We start from the raw sequence: 9,273 nt of genomic DNA, 5'->3' as shown, positions 1-9,273 counted from the left end.
GAGCTGACAACTTCCTTGTTGCCTCCAGGCAGAAAATAAACTCCAAGAAAGACCCATGGGACTCTTTGGGGCTCTCTTGCCCCCGGGGCTTGCAGGAACCCATCTCCCACCACTCTCCCCCACCCACACTGCCAGCTGCAGCTTGCTGAGCTATTTATAGATCCCAGAAGCCACCAAGGCTCTCAGACTCCCTCCCTTTGTGCATGCTGTCCCCTCTGCCTGGGTCCCAGCCTTGTGAAGTCTCCCCGTTAGCTCTCCCTTCTTTTCTGCTTCCTGTGGACTTGTACGCCATCTCTCCACTGCTATCAGTTGTTGCTCTGCGACTGTCTGCTGGCCTGTCAGTCTACCCCTACCCAACTGAGAACTCCTTGACAGTTATGAAGTGGTCTTGCCAGTGGACCCCAGAGCAGGGTCTGTCTCATTGTCAGTTCCAGGAATTGTTTGTGAATGAATGAATGAATGGATGCATGCTTATTGCTGTGAGTGAGGCCCACTCTCCACAAACGGAGTTGAGGAGAGGGGCCCGGTCCCGGCCTCCGTCGCTCCTACAGCAGGGCAGCTGCGCCCAGAGAAGGCCGGGCAGGAGCTCCAAGGCAGCGGGTCGCCCTCCGGGAGGGACCGTCGGAGCCATGGACGCAGGCGGGCAGGTGGGGGCAGGGCGTGGGCGCGGACACACCCCCCCGCGGTGCCCCCGGCGCCCAGCAGGGGGCGCGCCCCGCCGGCCTACGCCCCGCCGCGCGCCGGGCAGGCCCCCTCGCGCAGGCGCGCTGCCGCGGGCGGAGGATCCGGCCGCGCTTCCTCTCGCCAGGCCTGCGAGCTTCCTCCCCGCGGAGCCCCGGGCGAGCCGAGGTTGGCTGCGCCGCCGAGCCCGCCGCCGCGCTCCCGCTGCCGCCCCACCCCGCACCCTGCCCCGGGGTCCTGCCGGGGCGGGGTCCGAGCGGGGCGACCGCCCGGCCGCGCCGCTGTCGGGGCAGTGCGCGGCCAGCCGTCCCTCCCGCCCCAGCCAGCCTTGGCCGCCGGAGCCTCCGGGGCGTGGAGCGCGGGGAGCCCCGCAGCCCGGGATCGAGCGTCTGGGGCGGCCCCTGGCAGCAGGCGCGACGTTCCAAAATCGAACCTTGGTGGCGGCCGTTCGGAAGCGGAACTCTGCCGGGGCCGCGCCGGCTACATTGTTTCCTCCCCCCGACTCCCTCCCGCCCCCCTTCCCCCGCCTTTCTTCCCTCCCCGACCCGGGCCGCGCGGCCATCCCCCTGCCTCTGTCTGGCCGGCCCTCCTCCCCTCTTTCCGCACCCATACCTCTTTGTACCGCACCCCCTGGGGACTCCTGCGCCCCTCCCCTCCCCCCTGGCCGCATGGACCGTCCCGCAGGCCGCTGATGCCGCCCGCGGCGAGGTGGCCCGGACCGCAGCGCCCCAAGAGAGGTGAGTGCCTGGCAGCCTCGGAGGAGGTGGGCGTCCGAGTGTCTGCTGAAGGGGAGAGGGTGGAGGTCGCATGTCCAGCCTCCGTGGCCGCCGCTGTCGCGTCCACTCCCATCCCCCACCTCCTTTAGCCCTTCCTTCTCAAGTTCGAATTCTCCCAGGAGCCACTGTCAGACCTGACTGGGAGGGAGCGCACGAGGGAGGTACTCAGGTTTTCCCGAGTCCTCCCTGTGAGGAGCATGGAGTAGGGGGTGGCTGGAGGAAGAGGATCAGTATGGGCTAGGGCTCTGGAGAGTAGGCCGGACTCGTGGGAATTTGCCCTTCCCTGCCCAGGGCCTCCCTGGAGATGCCCTGGCCTGCTTGGTTCTGACCCCTCCCTCTTTCCCCCACCGAGGCCCCGCCGTCTGCAGGCAAACCCCAGGGCCCAGCCGCCTCACTTGAGCCCTGCTAAGAGCCCCGGTCCTGGGCCTGAGCCTGTCGCCCTAGTCCTCCTGGAAGAGCAAGCCTAAGCCAAGGGACCTCTGACCCTTGGGTGGGAAACTGGGTAGGGCTTTGAACCTGGTTGAAGGTGACACTGGGATTAGCACTGTGCCCCCACCTCCTAGCAAGCTGGTCAGCCCATTCTCCCAGGCTCCTCAGGGCCCAGGCCAGGTGTCAGGAAGGGGTGTGTCCCGCCACCAGATCTTTGGAGTTTAACTAGGGGTTCACTTCGCCGCCTATTTTGTGGACTAGGGAACTGAGGCTCAAAGGGGGAAGTCACTACACCGGCCGGGCCTCTGGTAGAGTTAGGCCGGCTGTCGTTTCTTCCCCAGCTCTGTGGAGCTGGCTGCTGTGAGTGGAGGAAAACTAGGCAGGTCCCTTCACCCAGCAGGGATGCAGGCCCCCAGCCTGGCCAGGAGGGACATTGTGGGGTGAGCACGTGCTCCCCCGCAGAGGGCTGGAGGGAGGGAAAGGGCTTCCGCCCGTCTCTGCCCCTCAGGCAGCATCGGCGTTGCCCATGAGATTTCCCCTTGGTGCCTAAGGCCGAACCCACTGCTAGTGGGGATGTGGCAAGAGTGTGGCACGGGGGCAACTGTGTGGCATGGCTGGAAGGCCTTGTCCTGGCACCGGCACTGAGTTGAAACAGCCTGATGGTCAGTGCTAGCCCAGCTCTCCCCACACCTGTGGCCCAGCTGGCACAGGAGCAGCCAAGTTCAGAATGTGAGTGGGATCAGGACGGGCAAGGTGGGAGCCCTGTCTCCACTGGTAGCACCCTGCAGCCTTGGCATGGGAGCGGTGTCAGAGGGGGGACACCCAAGGGCTCCTAGTGCCCTATGGGTGTGGCCACAGCAGGAACAGGGCAAAGGCAGCGGGGGTGAGACTGGAAGGGTCCTCTTGCTCCCAGGAGCGCAGGCAGTTCCCTGGAGGATGCTGAGCCGTGTCTGGGCCCCCTCGGAGCTGCTGGCAGTTTCATTCTGCTCGGGCCCCGTCCTTGGTTTAAGGTGTTTTTTCTGGTTGATCTGACGTGCACGATGAAGAGGACCCAGGTGCCCTGGGCCTGTGAGGCTCCCCTCACATAACCCCACACCCAGCCCTAACTTCCTTTCCAGTCCGAGGGGCTGGGGCTGGGACCTGGTGCTTTTTTACCAACTGTGAGCTGTGAGGGTGCGCGTGCGGTGCCTTTGTAGAAAGGAATCTGGCTTCTGGCTATCACGTGTGCAGGGGTGTGTTTTTTATTTGGTGAGTTTGGTGCCATCCTCCCCCTCAGACGTGGGTGTTCTCTCTGTGCTGGGTCAGGGGCAAGGAAAGACCAGAGATGTTCCCCTTCACCACTGCAGGGACACCAGCCCCAGGAGGCTGAGCCGCACAGAGTGGCCCATGGCAAGGGTTAGAAAGGGGACAGAATTCAGCTTTCCCCAAACAAGTATAGGCAGGGACTGAGGCCCCATCCCCAGTGTGACATGGCTGCCCTCGAAAGGGGCGGCACTGCTTGGGTCAACTCTGGCTCCGTCTTTTGAGGGATTTTGAAGCCTCAACATACAGTCTCCAAGAACAGAGAAGGTAGAGAGAGAGTCTCACGTGTCTGAGGGACTGTCCCATATGGGAAAGGCCATCTCATGGCAGAAATGTCCCAGACATCTGGGCTGGAGCTGGTGAGGAGGTCAGTCCCAGGGAAGCGAATCTGAGCCCAATGTAAGGAAACTGTACGTACTAATTTTCTCGATTTAGAAAGTAACAAAACAGCACTCTAGAAAATTTAGAAAATGAAACAAAAATCACCCACTGTTTCTTTGCTAAGCAGTGACTGCGTTAGCATTTTGGGGCTCCCTGCCAGTCTTTTCCTGGCTGGTAACGTGTGAGTGTGCCTGCCATCACACCGGTTTTCATTGAACACTGTGGCCGTGGGCATTTGAGCATGGTGCGCCACAGTCTAGGTAACTTTGCCTCTAGAAAGCTACAGAGCATTCCAGGTGGCGCCGCCACAGCACTTCGCCTGCACCCTTTCACTGCGCGTGTGCGTCGTCTCCCCTTTGCTGTGGCGGTTGTTACTACCGGCCCCAAAAGCAGCTGGCGTATTGCAGAGAGCAGGCAACCTGGCACCTGACTGATACAAGTTCCAGGCTCGGCCATGCCACTTAGGCCGAGGGTGGAGGGACCTTGGACAAGTCACTGACCTCCTGAGCCTCCTTTGTGTAAATAACGGGGATCGTGATTTCCTTCAGAGGAAGGTGTGAAAACAGCGTGAACTAGCCAACCAAGGAGCTAGAAAGTGCCTGGCACAGCCCCTGTCCTCTGCTTACCCTTTATTAGTAGGGGTTGGCACTGTTGAAGGAATGCCCGCTGCCGGCTGCCTCAACATGTGGGGAAGACTTCTGAGCCGTGGGCTGCGGTCGGCTGACCACTTAGCCAGCAAAGAGATGGTCCCTGCCGAGGGAGCCCCTCTGAAACCCTCTGTCCCTGAGGTTCTGGGCTACTGTGGCCAGTGCCCTGCCCAGCCTCCCTGCCGTCCCTTCTCCCTATCGCCACGTGATTGGTTGGCCCAGGGCATGGGGCTGGCCCTGGGAATATGGGCTACTGGTTGCTGTCCTGACCCCACCCATTCCTCTTCCGGTCTCCCAGCATCAGAGCTAAGTAGACAAGGCCTCTTCTCTGAGAGCCCAGCTGCCTCCTGCCTGCCAGCTTGGTCTAGGCCAGCCCAGCCCAGCATTTCCCCAGTGGAAACAGAGGTCTCCTTAGCCTGAGACTTGGGCAGGGAACCCAGGCATCCTGGGGACAGCCATGCAAGCCACATCTTCCCACCCTTTCCCAGTAGCCAAGGAAGGGAAGAAAGCTGGGGGAGGGGGATTCTAGAGCCTAGAGCCTCCCAGCTGGGAGTTAGAAGGAAACATAAATGGTCCACGGAGTCACTGGGGAACTCTGGTGTGCTAACATCCTCCTGGTCCGCAGGCGTTCCCCAGGCCTAACCTGAGTGTGTACTGCTGTGACACACCTTGCTTGCTCTTGTGACGTGTCTGTGGAGACCAGAGTAACTGGGAATACCCTCCTGGACCCCCCCATGGGCAGTAGGAGGAAACCAGTCTCAGCTGGGCACTCCCTGGGCCTAAGAGACCATAGCCCCAGATGACCCTCGCGTGGCCCAAGACCAGCGTAGGCAGGGGGTCCTTCCCCCAGCTGGTCCGTTCAATATAGAGGTCCCACAGGCATGTGACCTCAGACTCTGGCTGCCAGACTGTTGCCTGTGGAGTGTCTCCCTCCTCCCTGGTCGTGGTGCAGGGGAAGTAGGCATTGCAACTGCCCTCCTGTCCCACAGCTTGGGCTGGGATGAGGTCACAGGGTGGAGTCCTCCCCAAGATGCTGGCCTGGCTCAGGCGAGCACTTTGGGTGTTTCTCAGTTCCCCCCACCCTTAGTTGGGGACAAGATGGGTGGAGGAGCAGGCCACCCCCCCCTACGCATGGCAGGGAGCACTGCCTCCCTTCCTCCCTTCCTCCTTCCCCCTTCCCTCTGGGTCCCTTCATCCAAGGGCTGGAAATAGAATCCGCTAAGTAATGATTAAAGTCAAATTCAGACCTAAAAATAAAGAGCTGGGGAAGGAAGAGCTAGTGCTCCCTGCGTGGCTGAAGGGAGAAGCGAGCAGGGAGAGGCTGGTTTCATGCGGCTGAGCCCCTGCTCCCCAGTATCAGGAGTGCTCCACCAATTGAGGGGTGCTCTTTTATCAGGCCTGATGCTGCCCGCGGTGCTCATTAGTTATAAACTACACCGATCAGGGCAGACTGGCAGGACCTGAGAGAGAATCCCATTTTTCCCCTGGGGAAACTGAGGCCCAAAAGGAAGAAGTGGTTTGTCCAGCAGCTATCTGGGAGCTCCCCTTAGCAGGCCCCGAGAGACTGGAGGGCGCCCTGCAGCTCAGCCGCCCTTTCTGCCTGCTCAGTTTCTCTTCCTAGTTTTGAGGCGCCGTGATGAGGGCAGCTTCTCAGCACACACTAGCTGTGCACACCCTCCAACCGCAGCTTCCCTCCGCCTCCCCTTCCGTGGTCTGGGCCCAGAGTCGAAGGAACAAGCAGAAGAGAGGCTGCTTGGCCTGTTGGAAGCCTTGTGGGTGGGTGAAAACCTGCTGTCCTCTGACCCCTGTCCATGCTGGCTGCTGCTTCTCAGCCCTGACCAGCCGGCACCTGGTCCCTACTCGGCCTGGTGCATCTGCGGCCTCTGCTGCCCTTGCTGCCGGGAAACAGGAGGGGAGGAAGAAGAACAAACCGTGTGCGCTCCCCTGCTGGCCAGTGGAGGAGACTTAGGGGAGGCCTGTGGTTCCAACTTTTCTGACAGGGCTGCTGGGAGCGCAGAAGCTGGGGGTCTGTGTGGACTGGAGCATCCCGGAGGGCTTCCTGGAGGGGAGGGACCTGTGAAAATCAAGCAGCATTTGAAAAAAAGGCATGTTGAGGGTGAGGTCCTTTGGAGCTTCTACCCTCTCTGGGGCCCGGTGGCTAGTTGCTGTGTGGCCCTGGGCAAGCTCTTGGCCTCTCTGTGCGAGGCCAGGGTATGCAGACGAGTAAGAAACGGGCACGGGTGTACCTCTGCCTCCCAGAGCACACGAGCCAAGCTCTGGGCAGACCTCCGGGGCCTCAGTGCCCCCGGTCTGTGCATTTTCAGGGGGTCATCTGTCTGCCCGAGGAAGGGTTGGAAGAAAGGTCTCCTGACCAAGGTTCAGACAAATCTTTGAGCTCAAGTCCCCGTTCTGCCCTGTGGGAAGCTGGGCGACCCCCTCAGAGCTTGTTTCCTCCTCTGTCAGAGATCAGCAGTACTTGCCCCATGGGGCGTTTTGAGGATTAAATAACTAATGCGGGCCCCAGACCGTGTTCAGTCAGCAGGCTCTAATTCCTGTGCTTTTGTTTTTTTTTTAACAGCCCGTCCTGGTGGGGGAGCGTGTTGACAGCCCCCTTCTCCCCACGTGGGTCGCAAGCCTGTCCTTAGTGTTGGCCCCGTAGCTTTACCCTCTGGGCTGTGTGTTCTGTGGGTCCCAGTTCTGAAATGGGGAGACCAGAAATCTGAGCTCAGAGTTCTAGACAGCTCATGGGCCTCAGCCCTCCGCCTCCCCACCTATAATGTGGCTAGGAGACTTTGGGGTAAGGGACAAGGACACTTCATGAGAGGCCACATGTAAATGTAGGCGAGTGAAGATGCAAAGACCACGGCCCGTGCTGAGCGGGCTGGGGAGCAGAGGCCTGGGTTAGGGCCCCAGGGAGCCCGAGTCCCCATTGCCCAGCGCGTGTAGGTAATTAGGCTCCTGAGCGGTAATTAGAAACCTTTCTGGGCCAGGAGAGGCAGCCTCAAGCTGCAGCAGTGCCCAGTGCCCGGGAGGAGGCTCCCCGTTAGCCTGCTCTAGCTCAGCCCCCGCCCCTCCCAAACCGCTGGACGGGACTTCCGGTCCCACTGCACCATCGGGACAGGCCCAGTGAGTTGCTGTAATTTAGTTTTTAACATTTTTCAGCCATTAAACCCAGCCCGCCCCCCAGGTCATGGGTGCTGAGGGCTGGAAGGAGCCGGGGTGCCAGGCATTCTTCTAATCCTCCCGGCCCCCAGGGAGGCTGCAGCATCTCCAAGGGTCTGGTGCTCAGTTATGCTGCCTCTCCTGAGACATCTGTGCAGTGGGGGTGCTGAGGGCCCACCTGCCGGGCCCCAGCCTCAGTGGGAGCCCTCCAGCCTGGTGCGTGGCCGGGGTGTCACAGACTGTCAGCCTGGATGCCCTCTGGGAAACCAGGGGTGGGGCTGGTGTTATTGCTGCCAAGCCAGCCCAACTGCGGGTGCCGCCCTCTTAGGTGCCCTGCCCTTTCTGAGGGGCGTGCCCAAATCTGAAACTTAATGCTGCCCGCATCTGTACTGTGACCTGGAGGCTGGGCTCAGAGCCTCCCTGAGCCTTCTTCAGCCTTAATTAACTCCCTCTGTGCCGCAGGTTGGGACTCTTAATCCTGGCCTGCTCCAGCACACCCTTCTCCCAGGTGTTTCCCGCTGAAATCCTTCCAGCTCTGGTTCCCCTGCTCCTTCTTCCTGGGAGCCTTCCCAGGTGGCCCCATCTCAATCTCTTGAGGTACTGAGCACACCAGGCCATGACTGACCATCCAGTAGCCAGAAGGACAGGAGCCAGGTTTGCCTTTTATTGGGGCCCCCAGCACCTGGCCCTGGGCTGGACACAGAGGAGAGGCTGATGACTGGAGATCTTGGGTCTCCAAGGGCGGGACCTTCTAGGCCCTATCCCCATGCCCACGCTGGCCCGCCAAGCATGGCTCTGGGCACACACAAAGGCTCCTGAAACACCAGCTCAGAGAGTGAGAAGGCAGGGTGGACCTGGCTGTTGCCTGTTGCTTCCAGTGGCTGCCGCCAGAGGGTCCAGCTGGGTCCTGTGGCAGGACCAGAGTCTCTGGGGGCCACGGCGCCAAGTTCCCCCAGGTCTCTTGTGCACTTCCCTTTTCAGTGCGTATTTTTAGCTGGGTGTAAACAGTTACTGAAGGCTCCCACGCCCCATTAGGCAGAAGAGTTTTGGTGAGGGGGGCAGGGCAAGGAGCCCTTTGACCTAGCCTGGCCCTTAGCACCTGCCTGGCTTTTGGAGGTCTACAGCTGTCTCCAGGGCAGGAAAACAGCCGCCTGGGAGTTTCCGGGCTCCCAATTCCCCTTCATTGCCCCTCCTTACCAGCCTGGGCTCCCAAGAAAGGCCTGCCTGAGGCTGCAGCCACTGACCTCAGTGCTTGGGCACAGTGCCCAGCCTGTTCCTGGGACCCCAGCACCAAGGGCTGTTGGGAGCAGGGTTTGGGGCAGGAAGTCAGAATGAAGCACTGGCCCTGTCATATCCCAAGCCCCTGTGCCCTAGCCCTGTGGGGGTAAGGTGACAGCTGCTGTCCCTTTGGGGTTAAATATAGTCTTGCTAGTTATGGGACCTCAGTGTGGCACAGCCAGCCTGGCTTCCCCTTTTGTGCATTCATTCATTCGTTTGTTCAGCCCTCGTTTACTGAGCGGCCACTGTGGGCCCAGCCCATGCAGTGTGAGTCAGACCCTGGCTCTTCCCCTGCAGAGCTCCGGGTCCACACTAAACCACAGGCCACAACCAGTGAGATTCTCAGTGGAGCACAGGCATGCGTGAGACGCGGTCGGGCCAGGGTGGTGCCCGCCAGCACAGCTGGGGACCCAAGAAAGGCTCCTGGTGGAGGTGGTTTACAAAAAGTTACTTATTTTCAATTTTATTTTTAAGGGGAAGGTAATAGATGCATGTGGTTAAAAACAAAAGTCCAAAAGGACAAAATAGCAAATATACAGTAAAAAGTAAGTTTCCCTTGAACTTGATCCCTTCTCATCCCAGAGGCAACCTCTGTTATCAGTTTCCTCTGTTGTTCC

At 60.4% G+C, this 9,273-nt stretch overlaps 1 protein-coding gene across 1 annotated transcript in view; it reads left to right on the top strand.

The window, feature by feature from the left end:
- The first annotated feature begins 787 nt into the window (after window positions 1–787).
- CSK (c-src tyrosine kinase) overlaps window positions 788–9,273 on the top strand; it is a 20,460-nt gene continuing 11,974 nt past the window's right edge. The window contains exon 1 of the mRNA XM_012640618.1: window positions 788–1,418. The gene's annotated coding sequence lies outside the window, so the exon portion shown is untranslated. The remainder of the gene's footprint in view (window positions 1,419–9,273) is intronic.

This window comes from Propithecus coquereli, unplaced genomic scaffold (assembly GCF_000956105.1).
Source record: "Propithecus coquereli isolate 6110/MARCELLA unplaced genomic scaffold, Pcoq_1.0 Scaffold155, whole genome shotgun sequence".
Taxonomy (NCBI): Eukaryota; Metazoa; Chordata; class Mammalia; order Primates; family Indriidae; genus Propithecus; species Propithecus coquereli.
Note: the sequence above shows the minus strand (reverse complement) of the source record. Positions and strands in the feature narration are given on the sequence as shown.